This window comes from Syngnathus floridae, unplaced genomic scaffold (genome assembly GCF_059516105.1).
Source record: "Syngnathus floridae isolate MCC-2025c unplaced genomic scaffold, RoL_Sflo_1.0 HiC_scaffold_46, whole genome shotgun sequence".
NCBI classification, from domain to species: Eukaryota; Metazoa; Chordata; class Actinopteri; order Syngnathiformes; family Syngnathidae; genus Syngnathus; species Syngnathus floridae.
In genome coordinates, this window is record NW_028284075.1 from 112,207 (window position 1) to 130,908 (window position 18,702).

An 18,702-nucleotide genomic window follows, 5' to 3' on the forward strand; every position below is an offset into this window, starting at 1 on the left:
GACTTGAAGGCAGAGTTCCGCGCTCGTAGCGTTTGACGTACCTCCTCAGTCATCCAGGGTCGTTGGTTGCCCCGGGTGATGATATTCTTAGTGGTGCTGACGTCCTCGGTGCATTTGTTGATGTAGGCTGACACAGTCATGGCACACGCATGTCTAATCTACATCGGGAAAACTGGGAGGGAGGGAGGGAGGCAGGCAGGGAGGCAGGCAGGGAGGCAGGCAGGGAGGCAGGCAGTGTCTGTCTGTTGAGGTTTTCACCTTGTTCTTCTCCTGCTGAAGTTCTAACTGGACGTCCATCAGTTTGGTTCTCAGCTCGTCATTGGCGGCCTGAAGGGCGTCCGTTCGCTCCGCCTTGGCCCGCCCTGCCGGAGCTCGTTTGGACATCTCTTACTCGAGTCTCGCCCGGTCGTCAGTCAGAGATCACAACATTTGTACCTGGAGAGCACAAACGCAGCGCTGTTTTCCACTGGCTTCGAACTCAACTTCAATCGGTACCGTAACTTACAACATCATAAACATAGAACTAGCTTGACTTAGTCATTGAATAAATGCATTTGGTTCTTCAAAACTGCATCACGCAACATAGCGTGACCGAGACGGCCGTTATCCACCTGCGTGAAGTTATTTGGTGAAATGAATGAGATGTTTAAGACACCATCGTTCTGTCTCTATGTAGATGAAGGTAAATAATCGATTGCTGAAGGTCCAAAGGTGTTGTGATAAACAAATAAACATATTAGTGATTAGTGACATATTTGTGATAAACATATTAGGCAGGATAATCACATATGTTAACGTGACTGCCCACACTGTATTTATTTATGGTTATTTGTTAAATCGAGTACTGTTAGACATGAAATAGGAAGTGTTTAACATAAATGGAAGACGAAAGGGGTACTCACCATTGTAGCTCCTGCTGGTCAATGATACGAGCCTCTTCTTGCAGTGGAAAACATACAGCCAACAAACACCGTGGAACCTAAAGGAATGAAATTAAACATTAACATTTAGCCTCAACCAACATTCACAGATACAACGCAACGCAAACTACACAAACGTAAATCTTTTTAAACACAATGAGTTGTACTTACCGTGTACGCTCTAGACGGTCCACTTGCAAGCGGAAAATAAAGATATTTCTGTTGATAATCGTCGTGTTTGTATCCGGTGTCTCGCTCAAGGCCATTGCGCCCACAGATTTGAATTTTGGCGAGAGTTCAGCCTATTGACGTCATTTCCGCGGTGTAATACCCGCATATCTGAAACGGCAAAGTTAAGAGTAGAGTTAAATAAAGTTTTTAGTCAACGCAATAATTTACAACCGTTGACCAGTCGAAATAATCGTCGAAATTTGGCGTCTGTGGCTGGAAGCAGACGCCGAGTTCGACATTCCTCCCAAACGCCACACTCCCTCGCTTTTCAGGGCTAAAAAAAAACAGTTGTAATTACCTTGTACGCTCTAGACGGTCAAGTTGCAAGCTGAAAACAAAAATATTTGCCTTGTTAGTCATCGTGTTACTAACAGCTGTGTCTTGTTTGCCAGAACTGCCGCTTTCCTACTTCCTGTTGCAAGCCACGCCCACGGATTATAATTTTGCCGTGAGTTCCGCCTATTGACGTCATGTCCGCGTCACATGACTGCGACGTAATATTATCTAAAACTGTTTGTGCGGTATTGTGTTGTTCTGTGCGGTATTGTGTTATTCTGTGCGGCGTCGTGTTGTTCTGTGCGGCGTCGTGTTGTTCAGTGCGACGTCGTGTTGTTCAGTGCGGCATGGTGTTGTTCAGTGCGGCATGGTGTTGTTCAGTGCGGCATGGTGTTGTTCAGTGCGGCATAATGTTGTTCAGTGCGGCATGGTGTTGTTCAGTGCGGCATGGTGTTGTTCAGTGCGGCATGGTGTTGTTCAGTGCGGCATAATGTTGTTCAGTGCGCCATAATGTTGTTCAGTGCGGCATGGTGTTGTTCAGTGCGGGATGGTGTTGTTCAGTGCAGGATGGTGTTGTTCAGTGCGGCATGGTGTTGTTCAATGCGGCATGGTGTTGTTCAGTGCGGGATGGTGTTGTTCAGTGCGGCATGGTGTTGTTCAATGCGGCATGGTGTTGTTCAGTGCGGGATGGTGTTGTTCAGTGCAGGATGGTGTTGTTCAGTGCGGCATGGTGTTGTTCAGTGCGGAATGGTGTTGTTCAGTGCGGCATGGTGTTGTTCAGTGCGGCATGGTGTTGTTCAGTGCAGGATGGTGTTGTTCAATGCGGGATCGTGTTGTTCAGTGCGGCATGGTGTTGTTCAGTGCGGCATGGTGTTGTTCAGTGCGGCATAATGTTGTTCAGTGCGGCATGGTGTTGTTCAGTGCGGCAGGGTGTTGTTCAGTGCGGCATGGTGTTGTTCAGTGCGGCATGGTGTTGTTCAGTGCGGCATAATGTTGTCCAGTGCGCCATAATGTTGTTCAGTGCGGCATGGTGTTGTTTAGTGCGGGATGGTGTTGTTCAGTGCAGGATGGTGTTGTTCAGTGCGGCATGGTGTTGTTCAATGCGGCATGGTGTTGTTCAGTGCGGGATGGTGTTGTTCAGTGCGGCATGGTGTTGTTCAGTGCGGCATAATGTTGTTCAGTGCGGCATGGTGTTGTTCAGTGCGGCATGGTGTTGTTCAGTGCGGCATGGTGTTGTTCAGTGAGGCATGGTGTTGTTCAGTGCGGAATGGTGTTGTTCAGTGCGGCATGGTGTTGTTCAGTGCGGGATGGTGTTGTTCAATGCGGGATCGTGTTGTTCAGTGCGGGGTGGTGTTGTTCAGTGCAGGATGGTGTTGTTCAGTGCAGGATGGTGTTGTTCAGTGCGGCATGGTGTTGTTCAATGCAGGATCGTGTTGTTCAGTGCAGCATAATGTTGTTCAGTGCAGCATGGTGTTGTTCAGTGCGGCATGGTGTTGTTCAATGCGGCATGGTGTTGTTCAGTGCGGGATGGTGTTGTTCAGTGCGGCATGGTGTTTTTCAGTGCGGCATAATGTTGTTCAGTGCGGCATGGTGTTGTTCAGTGCGGCATGGTGTTGTTCAGTGCAGGATGGTGTTGTTCAGTGCGGCATGGTGTTGTTCAATGCAGGATCGTGTTGTTCAGTGCAGCATAATGTTGTTCAGTGCAGCATGGTGTTGTTCAGTGCGGCATGGTGTTGTTCAATGCGGCATGGTGTTGTTCACTGCGGGATGGTGTTGTTCAATGCGGGATCGTGTTGTTCAGTGCGGCATAATGTTGTTCAGTGCAGCATGGTGTTGTTCAGTGCGGCATGGTGTTGTTCAGTGCGACATAATGTTGTTTAGTGCGGCATAATGTTGTTCAGTGCGGCATAATGTTGTTCAGTGCGGCATGGTGTTGTTCAGTGCGGCATGGTGTTGTTCAGTGCGGCATGGTGTTGTTCAGTGCAGGATGGTGTTGTTCAGTGCGGCATGGTGTTGTTTAATGCGGCATGGTGTTGTTCAGTGCGGGATGGTGTTGTTCAGTGCAGGATGGTGTCGTTCAGTGCGGCATGGTGTTGTTCAGTGCGGAATGGTGTTGTTCAGTGCGGCATGGTGTTGTTCAGTGCGGCATGGTGTTGTTCAGTGCAGGATGGTGTTGTTCAATGCGGGATCGTGTTGTTCAGTGCGGCATGGTGTTGTTCAGTGCGGCATGGTGTTGTTCAGTGCGGCATAATGTTGTTCAGTGCGGCATGGTGTTGTTCAGTGCGGCATGGTGTTGTTCAGTGCGGCATGGTGTTGTTCAGTGCGGCATGGTGTTGTTCAGTGCGGCATAATGTTGTCCAGTGCGCCATAATGTTGTTCAGTGCGGCATGGTGTTGTTTAGTGCGGGATGGTGTTGTTCAGTGCAGGATGGTGTTGTTCAGTGCGGCATGGTGTTGTTCAATGCGGCATGGTGTTGTTCAGTGCGGGATGGTGTTGTTCAGTGCGGCATGGTGTTGTTCAGTGCGGCATAATGTTGTTCAGTGCGGCATGGTGTTGTTCAGTGCGGCATGGTGTTGTTCAGTGCGGCATGGTGTTGTTCAGTGCGGCATGGTGTTGTTCAGTGCGGAATGGTGTTGTTCAGTGCGGCATGGTGTTGTTCAGTGCGGGATGGTGTTCAATGCGGGATCGTGTTGTTCAGTGCGGGGTGGTGTTGTTCAGTGCAGGATGGTGTTGTTCAGTGCAGGATGGTGTTGTTCAGTGCGGCATGGTGTTGTTCAATGCAGGATCGTGTTGTTCAGTGCAGCATAATGTTGTTCAGTGCAGCATGGTGTTGTTCAGTGCGGCATGGTGTTGTTCAATGCGGCATGGTGTTGTTCAGTGCGGGATGGTGTTGTTCAGTGCGGCATGGTGTTTTTCAGTGCGGCATAATGTTGTTCAGTGCGGCATGGTGTTGTTCAGTGCGGCATGGTGTTGTTCAGTGCGACATAATGTTGTTCAGTGCGGCATAATGTTGTTCAGTGCGGCATGGTGTTGTTCAGTGCGGCATGGTGTTGTTCAGTGCGGCATGGTGTTGTTCAGTGCGGCATGGTGTTGTTCAGTGCAGGATGGTGTTGTTCAGTGCAGGATGGTGTTGTTCAATGCGGCATGGTGTTGTTCAGTGCGGGATGGTGTTGTTCAGTGCAGGATGGTGTTGTTCAGTGCGGCATGGTGTTGTTCAGTGCGGAATGGTGTTGTTCAGTGCGGCATGGTGTTGTTCAGTGCGGCATGGTGTTGTTCAGTGCAGGATGGTGTTATTCAATGCGGGATGGTGTTGTTCAGTGCGGGATGGTGTTGTTCAGTGCAGGATGGTGTTGTTCAGTGCGGCATGGTGTTGTTCAATGCGGCATGGTGTTGTTCAGTGCAGGATGGTGTTGTTCAGTGCGGCATGGTGTTGTTCAATGCGGCATGGTGTTGTTCAATGCGGCATGGTGTTGTTCAGTGCGGCATGGTGTTGTTCAGTGCGGCATGGTGTTGTTCAGTGCAGCGTAATGTTGTTCAGTGCGGCATGGTGTTGTTCAGTGCGGAATGGTGTTGTTCAGTGCAGGATGGTGTTGTTCAGTGCGGCATGGTGTTGTTCAGTGCGGCATAATGTTGTCCAGTGCGCCATAATGTTGTTCAGTGCGGCATAATGTTGTTCAGTGCGGCATGGTGTTGTTCAGTGCGGCATGGTGTTGTTCAGTGCGGCATGGTGTTGTTCAGTGCGGCATGGTGTTGTTCAGTGCGGCATAATGTTGTCCAGTGCGCCATAATGTTGTTCAGTGCGGCATGGTGTTGTTTAGTGCGGGATGGTGTTGTTCAGTGCAGGATGGTGTTGTTCAGTGCGGCATGGTGTTGTTCAATGCGGCATGGTGTTGTTCAGTGCGGGATGGTGTTGTTCAGTGCGGCATGGTGTTGTTCAGTGCGGCATAATGTTGTTCAGTGCGGCATGGTGTTGTTCAGTGCGGCATGGTGTTGTTCAGTGCGGCATGGTGTTGTTCAGTGCGGCATGGTGTTGTTCAGTGCGGAATGGTGTTGTTCAGTGCGGCATGGTGTTGTTCAGTGCGGGATGGTGTTCAATGCGGGATCGTGTTGTTCAGTGCGGGGTGGTGTTGTTCAGTGCAGGATGGTGTTGTTCAGTGCAGGATGGTGTTGTTCAGTGCGGCATGGTGTTGTTCAATGCAGGATCGTGTTGTTCAGTGCAGCATAATGTTGTTCAGTGCAGCATGGTGTTGTTCAGTGCGGCATGGTGTTGTTCAATGCGGCATGGTGTTGTTCAGTGCGGGATGGTGTTGTTCAGTGCGGCATGGTGTTTTTCAGTGCGGCATAATGTTGTTCAGTGCGGCATGGTGTTGTTCAGTGCGGCATGGTGTTGTTCAGTGCGACATAATGTTGTTCAGTGCGGCATAATGTTGTTCAGTGCGGCATGGTGTTGTTCAGTGCGGCATGGTGTTGTTCAGTGCGGCATGGTGTTGTTCAGTGCGGCATGGTGTTGTTCAGTGCAGGATGGTGTTGTTCAGTGCAGGATGGTGTTGTTCAATGCGGCATGGTGTTGTTCAGTGCGGGATGGTGTTGTTCAGTGCAGGATGGTGTTGTTCAGTGCGGCATGGTGTTGTTCAGTGCGGAATGGTGTTGTTCAGTGCGGCATGGTGTTGTTCAGTGCGGCATGGTGTTGTTCAGTGCAGGATGGTGTTGTTCAATGCGGGATGGTGTTGTTCAGTGCGGGATGGTGTTGTTCAGTGCAGGATGGTGTTGTTCAGTGCGGCATGGTGTTGTTCAATGCGGCATGGTGTTGTTCAGTGCAGGATGGTGTTGTTCAGTGCGGCATGGTGTTGTTCAATGCGGCATGGTGTTGTTCAATGCGGCATGGTGTTGTTCAGTGCGGCATGGTGTTGTTCAGTGCGGCATGGTGTTGTTCAGTGCAGCGTAATGTTGTTCAGTGCGGCATGGTGTTGTTCAGTGCGGAATGGTGTTGTTCAGTGCGGCATGGTGTTGTTCAGTGCAGGATGGTGTTGTTCAGTGCGGCATGGTGTTGCTCAGTGCGGCATGGTGTTGTTCAGTGCGGGATGGTGTTGTTCATTGCGGCATGGTGTTGTTCAGTGCGGCATGGTGTTGTTCAGTGCGGCATGGTGTTGTTCAGTGCGGCATAATGTTGTTCAGTGCGCCATAATGTTGTTCAGTGCGGCATGGTGTTGTTCAGTGCGGGATGGTGTTGTTCAGTGCAGGATGGTGTTGTTCAGTGCGGCATGGTGTTGTTCAGTGCGGCATAATGTTGTTTAGTGCGGCATAATGTTGTTCAGTGCGGCATAATGTTGTTCAGTGCGGGATGGTGTTGTTCATTGCGGCATGGTGTTGTTCAGTGCGGCATGGTGTTGTTCAGTGCGGCATGGTGTTGTTCAGTGCGGGATGGTGTTGTTCAGTGCAGGATGGTGTTGTTCAGTGCGGCATGGTGTTGTTCAGTGCGGCATGGTGTTGTTCATTTCGGCATAATGTTGTTCAGTGCGGCATAATGTTGTTTAGTGCGGCATGGTGTTGTTCAGTGCGGGATGGCGTTGTTCAGTGCGTTATAATGTTGTTCAGTGCGGCATGGTGTTGTTCAGTGCGGCATGGTGTTGTTCAGTGCGGCATGGTGTTGTTCAGTGCGGCATAATGTTGTTCAGTGCGGCATAATGTTGTTCAGTGCGGCATGGTGTTGTTCAGTGCGGGATGGTGTTGTTCAGTGCGGGATGGTGTTGTTCAGTGCGGCATGGTGTTGTTCAGTGCGGCATGGTGTTCAATGCGGAATGGTGTTGTTCAGTGCAGGATGGTGTTGTTCAGTGCGGCATGGTGTTGTTCAGTGCGGCATAATGTTGTTCAGTGCGGCATGGTGTTGTTCAGTGCGGCATGGTGTTGTTCAGTGCGGCATGGTGTTGTTCAGTGCGGCATAATGTTGTTCAGTGCGGCATGGTGTTGTTCAGTGCGGCATGGTGTTGTTCAATGCGGCATAATGTTCAGTGCGGCATAATGTTGTTCAGTGCGGCATGGTGTTGTTCAGTGCGGGATGGTGTTGTTCAGTGCAGGATGGTGTTGTTCAGTGCGGCATGGTGTTCAGTGCGGGATGGTGTCTTTCAGTGCGGCATGGTGTCGTTCAGTGCGGCATGGTGTCTTTCAGTGCGGCATGGTGTCGTTCAGTGAGGCATGGTGTTGTTCAGTGCGGCATGGTGTTGTTTAGTGCGGCATGGTGTTGTTCAGTGCGGGATGGTGTTGTTCAGTGTGGCATGGTGTTCAGTGCGGCATGGTGTTGTTCAGTGCGGTATCGTGCTGTTCAGTGCGGTATCGTGTTTCTCAGTGCGGTATCGTGTTGTTCAGTGCAGTATCGTTGTGTTGTTCGTATTGTGTTTAACACTTAGCCTCTAACACTTAGCCTCTAACACTTAGCCTCTAGCATCTAGAAGGTAAATAAATAGGAAGGAAGGACTCACCGGTGACGTCTTCGCCCACGTCCAAGCGTTGTACTTTGTATTTTCATCCTTCTGACAGTGGAAAACATAGCCAACAAACACCGTGGAACCTAAACGAATGAAAGAAAACTATCATTTGGCCACAACCAACATTCACAGATACAACACAATGTGACGTGCGGGGTTGAGGTTAAAGGTTGAGTGAAGGGCCCTCGTTTTAAACTACTTTTTTGAAAAGGATTGGGAACAAGTAAGACGTATTTAATTTATTTAATGGGAAGTAGTAAGAGCTATTGAATTTAATCTATGTATTATATTCTATTGTATTGTATTCTGTTGTATTCTTTTGGATTGTATTCACACTAACCCCACTAAAACTTCAGCCCACAAAAACTCGCCTCTGGCGCCTAGCCTCTGGCACTTAGCCTCTAACACTTAGCCTTTAACACTTAGCCTTTAACACTTAGCCTTTAACACTTAGCCTAGAAGGTGAATAAATAGGGTTAAAGGTTGAGTGAAGGGACCTCGTTTTAAACTACTTTTTTGTAAAGGAGTGGGAACAAGTAAGACGTATTTAATTTATTTAATGGGAAGTAGTAAGACTTATTAAATTTATTTAATCTACTTTTCTTCCCAGGCAAAATTTGATGTGCTGCAATTCCAAATTTCCAAAGTGAATGAAGGAATGAAGTCCTTTAAATTATGATTTTGTATAAATACTAGGCATTAACACAAAATCGACGGCACAAAATGGGCAGACTTTACTTGTTTGAAAAGGACTGGTTACAAGACAGACTTTTTTAATTTATTTAATGGGAAGAAGACTTATTTAGTTTAATTGATCTATTTTTGTTCCCTGGCAAAATTCGATTTGCTGCAATTCCAAATTTCCAAAGTGAATGAAGGAAAGAAGTCGTTTAAATTATGATTTTGTTTAAATACTAGGCATAGACACAAAATCTACGGCACAAAATGGGCAGACTTTACTTGTTTGAAGAGGACTGGTTACAAGACAGACTTTTCTGATTTATTTAATGGGAAGAAGACTTATTTAGTTTATTTAATCTATTTTTGTTCCCTGGCAAAATTGGATTTGCTGAAATTGTATTTTGCCAAATCTTGCCTTGAGACCTGATAGGAAGTATTAAACGCTTAGTTAAATCAATACAAGTTGGTAATAAGAGCGAGTAATGTTGGTTGAACCGATGAATGAAGGTTGAAAGCAATTTAAATTATGACTTTGTATAAATACTAGATATTAACAGAACATCTACTGCGCGAAATGGGCAGAGTTTACTTGTTTGAGAAGGAGTGGCTTATTCAAAACTAAGATTTATTTAATCTGTTTGTTCCCAGGCAAAATTGGATGTGATGCAATTCCAAATTTCACCACATGATGGTGCCCAATTTTGACTTCATAGGACATATTAAACACTTAGCTTGTTATTATGTTCAAGGTAATCAGATTTGTTTATTATTCTAATGGCCTCTTCAAAACTATTCTGGATTACTACTTTGGATCTATTCTACATTACTTGGCAACAACATACTCTGTAACAGATTAGGCAGTATAATCATATCTGTTAACTTGAGAGTGCCCACACTCAATCTACTTATCGTGATGTGTTAAATCAATTACTGTTAGACATTATTTGTCTGATAATCTACCAAATCTTTGAATTGAAGAATTTGTGATTTAATTAATAGCTTGTTGTTATAGTAAGGGTAATCAGACTTGTATATAATTCTAATGGCCTTCTTTTGAAAACTATTCTGAATTACAACTTTGGATCTTATATTACTTTGCAACAATCTACTCCGTGACAGATTAGGCAGTATAATCACATATGTTAACTTCAGTGCCCACACTGTATTTATTTATGGTTATTTGTTAAATCAAGTACTGTTAGACATGAAATAGGAAGTGTTTAACATAAATGTTATGGCTACTCACCATTGTAGCTCGCTCCTGGTCAATGATACGAGCCTCTTCTTGCAGTGGAAAACTTGCAGCCAACAAACACCGTGGAACCTAAAGGAATGAAATTAAACATTAACATTTCGCCTCGACCAATTTTCACACGTACAACGCAACGCGGCTACACTTCTGCTATTACAAACGTAAATCTCCTTAACCACAATGAGTGTTACTTACCGTGTACGCTCTAGACGGTCCAGTTGCAAGCAGAAAATAAAGATATTTCTGTTGATAATCGTCGCTGCTCAGTGGCTCACGGCCATCGCGCCAACAGATTTGAATTTTGGCGGAGGTTCGGGCAATTACGTCATATCCACGGCACATGACTGCGACGTAATACCCGCTTATCTGAAACGGCAGTTAAAAGTAGAGTTACATCAAGTTTTCTTGGAACCTAAACGAATGAAAGAAAACTATCATTTGGCCACAACCAACATTCACAGATACAACACAACGTGCGGGGTTGGGGTTAAAGATTGAGTGAAGGGCCCTCGTTTTAAACTACTGTTTTGAAAAGGAGTGGGAACAAGTAAGACGTATTTAATTTATTTAATGGGAAGTAGTAAGACTTATTAAATTTATTTAATCTACTTTTCTTCCCAGGCAAAATTTGATGTGCTGCAATTCCAAATTTCCAAAGTGAATGAAGGAATGAAGTCCTTTAAATTATGATTTTGTATAAATACTAGGCATTAACACAAAATCGACGGCACAAAATGGGCAGACTTTACTTGTTTGAAAAGGACTGGTTACAAGACAGACTTTTTTAATTTATTTAATGGGAAGAAGACTTATTTAGTTTAATTGATCTATTTTTGTTCCCTGCCAAAATTCGATTTGCTGCAATTCCAAATTTCCAAAGTGAATGAAGGAAAGAAGTCGTTTAAATTATGATTTTGTTTAAATACTAGGCATAGACACAAAATCTACAGCACAAAATGGGCAGACTTTACTTGTTTGAAGAGGACTGGTTACAAGACAGACTTTTCTGATTTATTTAATGGGAAGAGGACTTATTTAGTTTATTTAATCTATTTTTGTTCCCTGGCAAAATTGGATTTGCTGAAATTGTATTTTGCCAAATCTCGATTTGAGACCTGATAGGAAGTATTAAACGCTTAGTTAAATCAATACAAGTTGGTAATAAGAGCGAGTAATGTTGGTTGAACCGATGAATGAAGGTTGAAAGCAATTTAAATTATGACTTTGTATAAATACTAGATATTAACAGAACATCTACTGCGCAAAATGGGCAGAGTTTACTTGTTTGAGAAGGAGTGGCTTATTCAAAACTAAGATTTATGTAATCTGTTTGTTCCCAGGCAAAATTGGATGTGATGCAATTCCAAATTTCACCACATAATGGTGCCCAATTTTGACTTCATAGGACATATTAAACACTTAGCTTGTTATTATGTTCAAGGTAATCAGATTTGTTTATCATTCTAATGGCCTCTTCAAAACTATTCTGGATTACTACTTTGGATCTATTCTACATTACTTGGCAACAACATACTCTGTAACAGATTAGGCAGTATAATCACATATGTTAACTTGAGAGTGCCCACACTCAATCTACTTATCGTGATGTGTTAAATCAATTACTGTTAGACATTATTTGTCTGATAATCTACCAAATCTTTGAATTGAAGAATTTGTGATTTAATTAATAGCTTGTTCAGGGTAATCAGACTTGTATATAATTCTAATGGCCTTCTTTTGAAAACTATTCTGAATTACAACTTTGGATCTTATATTACTTTGCAACAATCTACTCCGTGACAGATTAGGCAGTATAATCACATATGTTAACTTCAGTGCCCACACTGTATTTATTTATGGTTATTTGTTAAATCAAGTACTGTTAGACATGAAATAGGAAGTGTTTAACATAAATGTTATGGCTACTCACCATTGTAGCTCGCTCCTGGTCAATGATACGAGCCTCTTCTTGCAGTGGAAAACTTGCAGCCAACAAACACCGTGGAACCTAAAGGAATGAAATTAAACATTAACATTTCGCCTCGACCAATTTTCACACGTACAACGCAACGCGGCTACACTTCTGCTATTACAAACGTAAATCTCCTTAAACACAATGAGTGTTACTTACCGTGTACGCTCTAGACGGTCCAGTTGCAAGCAGAAAATAAAGATATTTCTGTTGATAATCGTCGCTGCTCAGTGGCTCACGGCCATCGCGCCAACAGATTTGAATTTTGGCGGAGGTTCGGGCAATTACGTCATATCCGCGGCATTTGACTGCGACGTAATACCCGCTTATCTGAAACGGCAGTTAAAAGTAGAGTTACATCAAGTTTTCTTGGAACCTAAACGAATGAAAGAAAACTATCATCTGGCCACAACCAACATTCACAGATACAACACAACGTGCGGGGTTGAGGTTAAAGATTGAGTGAAGGGCCCTCGTTTTAAACTACTGTTTTGAAAAGGAGTGGGAACAAGTAAGACGTATTTAATTTATTTAATGGGAAGTAGTAAGACTTATTAAATTTATTTAATCTACTTTTCTTCCCAGGCAAAATTTGATGTGCTGCAATTCCAAATTTCCAAAGTGAATGAAGGAATGAAGTCCTTTAAATTATGATTTTGTATAAATACTAGGCATTAACACAAAATCGACGGCACAAAATGGGCAGACTTTACTTGTTTGAAAAGGACTGGTTACAAGACAGACTTTTTTAATTTATTTAATGGGAAGAAGACTTATTTAGTTTAATTGATCTATTTTTGTTCCCTGCCAAAATTCGATTTGCTGCAATTCCAAATTTCCAAAGTGAATGAAGGAAAGAAGTCGTTTAAATTATGATTTTGTTTAAATACTAGGCATAGACACAAAATCTACGGCACAAAATGGGCAGACTTTACTTGTTTGAAGAGGACTGGTTACAAGACAGACTTTTCTGATTTATTTAATGGGAAGAGGACTTATTTAGTTTATTTAATCTATTTTTGTTCCCTGGCAAAATTGGATTTGCTGAAATTGTATTTTGCCAAATCTCGATTTGAGACCTGATAGGAAGTATTAAACGCTTAGTTAAATCAATACAAGTTGGTAATAAGAGCGAGTAATGTTGGTTGAACCGATGAATGAAGGTTGAAAGCAATTTAAATTATGACTTTGTATAAATACTAGATATTAACAGAACATCTACTGCGCAAAATGGGCAGAGTTTACTTGTTTGAGAAGGAGTGGCTTATTCAAAACTAAGATTTATGTAATCTGTTTGTTCCCAGGCAAAATTGGATGTGATGCAATTCCAAATTTCACCACATGATGGTGCCCAATTTTGACTTCATAGGACATATTAAACACTTAGCTTGTTATTATGTTCAAGGTAATCAGATTTGTTTATCATTCTAATGGCCTCTTCAAAACTATTCTGGATTACTACTTTGGATCTATTCTACATTACTTGGCAACAACATACTCTGTAACAGATTAGGCAGTATAATCACATATGTTAACTTGAGAGTGCCCACACTCAATCTACTTATCGTGATGTGTTAAATCAATTACTGTTAGACATTATTTGTCTGATAATCTACCAAATCTTTGAATTGAAGAATTTGTGATTTAATTAATAGCTTGTTCAGGGTAATCAGACTTGTATATAATTCTAATGGCCTTCTTTTGAAAACTATTCTGAATTACAACTTTGGATCTTATATTACTTTGCAACAATCTACTCGGTGACAGATTAGGCAGTATAATCACATATGTTAACTTCAGTGCCCACACTGTATTTATTTATGGTTATTTGTTAAATCAAGTACTGTTAGACATGAAATAGGAAGTGTTTAACATAAATGTTATGGCTACTCACCATTGTAGCTCGCTCCTGGTCAATGATATGAGCCTCTTCTTGCAGTGGAAAACTTGCAGCCAACAAACACCGTGGAACCTAAAGGAATGAAATTAAACATTAACATTTCGCCCGGACCAACATTCACACGTACAACGCAACGCGGCTACACTTCTGCTATTACAAACGTAAATCTCCTTAAACACAACGAGTGTTACTTACCGTGTACGCTCTAGGCAAAATTGGATGTGATGCAATTCCAAATCTATCTGAAACGGCAGTTAAAAGTAGAGTTACATCAAGTTTTCTTTTTTAATCAACACAATCATTTACAACCGTTGACCAGAAAGAATCGTCGAAATTCGACGTCCCCCACAAACGCCACGCTCACTCGCTTTTCAGGGCAACAAAAGTACTTCTTTTTAAAAACGATGAGTTGTACTTACCGTGTACGCTCTGGACGGTCCAGTTGCAAGCAGAAAATAAAAATATTTCTCTTGTTAGTCGTATGTTACCATCCGCTGTGTCTTTGTCAACATCGCCGCCATTTTCCTACTTCCTGCTGCGAGCCACGCCCACGGATTTAAATTTGGGCGGAAGCTCTTTCCATTGGCGTCGTTTTCGCGTATAGCAAATCCGATTGGTTGGGAAGGGGGCACGGTTATGCAGCCGAGGAGTCCTGTGATCGGTGGGATGTAAAGTAGGCGTCGACGTCACGTCCGCGTCACGTGACCACGACGTGGCAGACGTCAAATAGCAACCGCTGTTTTGTTTAGTAGACTTACAGTTGTTATGCATTGACATAATGGCGCACACACCAAATAGATTTAAATAAATTAAATAATTCTTCTGCCCACTCTCTTTTAAACAAGTTAACTCTCCCCGCGGATTTGAATTCCGGCGAAAGTTACGCCCATCGACGTCACGTATGTCACGTGACCACGACGTGGCAGATGTCATATAGCAACCGCTGTTTTGTTTAGTAGATTTACAGTTGTTATGCATTGGCATAATGGTGTGCACTCAAAATAGATTTAAATAAATTAAATATTTCTTCTGCCTACTCCCTTTTAAACAAGTTAACTCTGCCCACGTCCATTGACGTCTTGTCTGCGTCACGTGACCACGACGTAGCGACGTCATATAGTAACCGCTGTTTTGACCAGTAGACTTAGTTATTATGCGTTGACATAATGGCGCACTGGTTAGCATGGCCACCTCTTAAGCATGATGATGCGGGTTCGACGCCTGATCAATGTTAGCATGGAGTGAGCTGAAGTGCATGGCGCTGAAGATTTGAATCTTTGAAATGCGCTGAGGTCTGACATATCAGGCAGAATGGTTTGCCATCACGTTCAACAAAAAATAGAAACTTTCCCACTCTGATTAAAACGTCCTGTGTTCATCTACGTATTTTCGTTTTGCTGTGCATCTTTTCCCTGCCATTTCGAGAGCCCAATTGACACTCATAGTTTAAAGAAATGTGTTTGCCCATCCTACTTTGTGGAATTTCACCACATGCGCTTTTGACCAAAATACCAAATTGAACTCAAGTGAAGCCAACACGCACAACACCCCCCCCCCCCCCCACACACACACACAAATGTTGATATGAACATAAAAGAGCCGCATGCGGTTCGGGAGTTGCGGCTTGGCCAAACCTGTACTATACAACTTTATTTGTATAAAATTTTCACAACAGCTGTCACACAAACAAAGCGGGAAAAACCGAAGACGTGCGTGTTCCGCCCACGCTGGATTTATTTGCACCTTTGAAAAGACACCGTATTGCCGCAGATGTGGCAAAGAGTACTTTTGGGCATCTGAGACGGAAGGATGTCCAAAGCATCACGTCACCTGCTCTGGTAGGCATGGTGGTGGGACGTTGAGGTCAACCGCTTTGGGGTTGGCTGACTCTTTGATCGCAGGATGCCACACACTTGAAGACAGAAGCAGAAAAGCAGAGCTAAATGCAAAATGTACTCACCGGTGACTCCAATTTTTTTCCCCCCTGAAGAAACAGCTGGACGGGTGGCCCCGGCTGGCCAGTGGGACTCTTGTTATTCTGACCCTTTTTAGTGCGCGTTTGGGGCAACAACCGTTTTTTGTGGCGCTCTCTTCTGGTTCAAAAGTGCCCTGCATGTGAATTTGCTTTTCCTGCCTTCTGATTGGATGAGCGCCGGTGTGACGCGGTGCCTCTGTCACCGTGGCGGGGGGTATACGTTGGCATCGGAGCGTCTGCCAACGTCTGAGACCGGCTGGCAGTGTATCGGAGGTGTCGAGTGCGGTGCCGCTGGAGCTCACTCACCAGCTGGTGTTAGGGCCACAGAATGAAGGCCAAGGAGAAGAATAGAAAGAGAAACAGAAACTTCTCCTCCAATTGTTTGATTTGTCTCTTCTGAGCTTCGATGAATTCTTTCAGCTCTTTGTTCCTCTAGGACGGACAAATGGAAAGTGGCATTCAAAAGCCAGTAAGCGTGCAAGTAAGTGCAGGGCTGGCTTTGGGCCCTTACCTGTTGCGCGCTGTGCAGCAGATCCATTCTCTCTTGGAGGATGCAAGCGTCGCGCTCCCTCAACTCGCACATCAGGGCTCGCTTCCATTGGTCCACGGCGCTCCTAAGCTCTTCTCTCTGATCCGCCGTCAGCACGTCATTCACGCCAGCGTGGCTGGCTTTTTCGCCGTCCGTGGCGGGGCAGTCCCGCTGCGGTAGCGCCTCGTACAACATGGCCTCCAGCTCCAGGATCCTCTGGGCCGCAATCCTCGTCCATCAGTGGTCCGGCGGGAGATTTGAGGGCGGCTTACCTTATGAGCCTGGTCCATGGAACACTTCCTGAAGTCCAACTCTTCATCCAGGTAGCCCTTCTGCTTGCAGAACATATCCTAGCACAGCTCAAGGTCAGAATTGTTGGGGCACATTGCCGGAGTTCCCCTTGGCTGATGTCGCGTGTCTGTCTACCTTCTCACTTTCAATGTCCAACATCTTCTGTTGAAGTGCTGACTTGGTCACTTTGATGTATTCTAACCACTGAGGAAAGGCTGCTGTCACATAAGCAGAATGCGAGAGCGTGCGTGGACGTGCGCGTTACCTTCTCGGCTAGGGTGAGAAGGGTCCTGGCGTGAATCACGACCACCTGCTCCTCGTTGGTGAGATTCTGCAAGAGCCCAAAGGCACAGCGTCAACAAGCTTCTTTCAGCGCAAAGCCTTCCAAAAGTCACATTTGAGCCGCCGAGTCTCGTGGAGTGCGAACATAAGGAGTTCGACATACACTTACGGCGTTATAGCCCAGGATGTCCAGCTTCTTCATCAGATCACTGATGACGATGTCCGGGGGAAAGGCGCAAGGAGCAATGTAAGGTGTTCTGGGACCTCGGGTTAAGGTTAGGGTTGCGAGGGACGCCTTACGTACGCTCACGCCCTCGGCCTCGCAGTAGATCTGCAAAGGGCTGAGGCCGTCTGGGAAACGGACTTGCAGAAACTTCAAGACGGGGGAGCGCCACTCCCTCTCCTGAAAGGCAGAGGCATGCATCCGTCCGTCCGTCCGTCCGTCCGTCCGTCACATCTCTGGCCTCAACACGCTTGTGCGAGTCTTCCCACCTCCAGCTCCAGGATGCGGAACTCAAGCAGTTCGTTTTGGTCTCGGATATCCTGGATGTGCTCTTTCAGACGCGCTTCTTCCGCCTCCATCCGCCTGACCTGAAAAGACAGTCAGACCTCATCTGCGGGGCTTCCCGACAGGTGTGACGCCAAGCGACTCCGCCCAGCGCCTTTCTTTCCGTCACCTTTTCGGCCAACTGCTGATTGCTCTGACGCAGCAGCTGCTTCTCCTCCACCCACTTGACATTCTAGAAGAGACAAACGCGTGGACAGCTTTGGAATGTTGTGTCATTTTCATCCACAAATTCTTTGGTTGACTGGAAAATGACATTTGCTTTTCTCCGCATTTTCCCAGCCACGTTCGGGGGGGGGGGGGGGGGGGGGGGTTGGTGTCAGTAATGCCAGACGGATGAGTGACTGAAGAATGTAGCTATTTTGTCTGAGAAAAAGGTGTGCTCATTGATGAGCTTACCTGTCCTTGTTGCTTCAGCGCTGACTCCAGATCTGCTACTCTGCTTTGATAGTGACCCATTTCTACCATCAGCTTTTCTCTGGTCTGAAAGGAGGAGGAGGGAGGCTCCTCCTCCTCCTTTCAGACCAGAGAACACCCGAGGCTGGGTGAGAACGGGGAGGCTGCGACCCGGCCGGGGGTTGCGGGAAGGGGCGCCACCTTGATCTCCTTCTCGGCGTCGTAGTCCCCTTTCGCTGGTCTGGGCTAGCAGAGCGTAGGCTCGTTGCAGCGCTTGATATTCTTGCGTCAGCTGGCGGTAGCGAAGCTCCGCCTCTTCATGCACACACCAATGCAACACAGCACTAGTACCAGAATCAGTCAGACCGGCGACAAAGCACCCGCGACGCAAAGACGAGTCCGATTCCAGGCTGAAGAGGAATGTTTGGTGCCAATACGCTGGCAGAAATGGCGGGCTACCTCTTCGGGTTCCGTGTCGGGGGTTCTGTCGGTGTGAAAAGACAAGGACGATCCGTCCGAGTCCACCAACACGTCTTCGTCGTAGCCGTAAAATGTTTCGATGACCTGCGGGCGCGGAAGCAAACATCTCTCTGAACAAACTGAAGCGACACCTCACGATGAATCGACGAGAGGAACGATAGCGAGAAAAAGGCCATTTCATCTTGCGCAACACCAAGCAGCCGCAAACAAACAGACTCACCTTGCAGGACCTCACGCTTTGTTCCTCCTCAGAGATTCTCGACGTCGGTATCGTAGCATCAAATCTCTCTCCTGTCGACACAAATAATCCGCCTTTGAGATTCTTTGGATGCAAAGGGAACGAACGGCTCCGGCGCAGAAACAAACGCGACTCACAATGACATTTCTGACATGAGCTCCTGTCTCCAGAGCCTGAAAAACACGTCACCGGCGATGATTGGAGGGACGCTCGTCTTTTCCAAAAGTGACAA

At 45.5% G+C, this 18,702-nt stretch overlaps 2 long non-coding RNA genes across 2 annotated transcripts; both read right to left on the bottom strand.

Annotated features, from left to right (window-relative positions):
• Positions 1-1,095: 1,095 nt before the first annotated feature.
• LOC148378409 (uncharacterized) lies at positions 1,096-9,915 on the bottom strand. The gene is made up of 4 exons (XR_015855910.1): positions 9,837-9,915; positions 7,904-7,992; positions 1,450-1,479; positions 1,096-1,259 (listed from the first exon to the last, which is right to left on the bottom strand). It is a non-coding gene; the product is annotated as an uncharacterized LOC148378409 (long non-coding RNA).
• A 2,118-nt stretch (positions 9,916-12,033) lies between these two features.
• On the bottom strand, positions 12,034-14,568 carry LOC148378410 (uncharacterized). The gene is made up of 3 exons (XR_015855892.1): positions 14,134-14,568; positions 13,709-13,952; positions 12,034-12,144 (listed from the first exon to the last, which is right to left on the bottom strand). It is a non-coding gene; the product is annotated as an uncharacterized LOC148378410 (long non-coding RNA).
• Positions 14,569-18,702: the final 4,134 nt, after the last annotated feature.